Source organism: Chiloscyllium punctatum, chromosome 17 (genome assembly GCF_047496795.1).
Source record: "Chiloscyllium punctatum isolate Juve2018m chromosome 17, sChiPun1.3, whole genome shotgun sequence".
NCBI lineage: Eukaryota > Metazoa > Chordata > Chondrichthyes > Orectolobiformes > Hemiscylliidae > Chiloscyllium > Chiloscyllium punctatum.
The window spans coordinates 1294256-1295040 of record NC_092755.1 but is presented as its reverse complement, the minus strand read 5'-3'; the positions used below and the strand labels follow the sequence as shown (position 1 = coordinate 1295040).

At 41.1% G+C, this 785-nt stretch overlaps 1 non-coding gene across 1 annotated transcript; it reads right to left on the bottom strand.

Annotated features, from left to right (window-relative positions):
• Window positions 1-291: 291 nt before the first annotated feature.
• On the bottom strand, window positions 292-373 carry trnas-uga (transfer RNA serine (anticodon UGA)). Its single transcript has one exon. It is a non-coding gene; the product is annotated as a tRNA-Ser (tRNA).
• Between the last annotated feature and the right edge of the window lie 412 nt (window positions 374-785).

The window sequence follows — 785 nt, the reverse complement described above, 5'->3', positions numbered from 1 at the left end:
GTACTCTGACGAGCAGGAGGAAGTATTGCCAATGACCAGAGTCAGAGAACAGAGGACAAGGGATTAAAGGAATCTAATGAAAAGCAGCACTTCTGCTCAGGACGTTTAATAGCAACTGCAGAAACCCGATGTGTCGAGCAGTGTATCTGGAAAGAGAAACAGAGATAATGTTTAAAATATGGAACATTTCTGATGAAGAACTCGAGTTTCCCAAGTCTAATCAAATGACAGGCTGGTTTGCAAAACTGGCATCCTGAAGTTTGAATTGCTCCAGCAGGAAAGCATTCATAACGTAGTCAGCAGGATTCGAACCTACGTGGGGAAACCCCAATGGATTTCAAATCCATCGCCTTTACCACTCGGCCATGACTACAGAGAGCGCACCAGCCTTGAGCATTGACCAAATCAGCCATGATCTCATTGCAAGCTGCTGCTGACATGAGTGAAATGTTTCCATCTCCTTTTATACCATTGCTGTCATTTGTAAGGTGCGAGACACCAATGTAAAAGGAAAAAAAGCACAAAGTTAGGAAAAGATATTTGCAGCAAAATTGAGTCAAAATTATTTATTGAAAGGAAATTCACACTTGGCAATTTGCTCGATCTCTTTGCGAACATGACCAGCAGAGGTAATCAAGGGAGCTATTGATCTGAGTATTCTTGGACATGAAACAAACAAAGGTTAATGACATATTCATTTCTTTTTCTGGCGAACGAAATGGTCTTTCCTGATGGTTACAATGAAAGAGATGGTTCCCAATAAAAGACAGAGATTAAGTCGCATG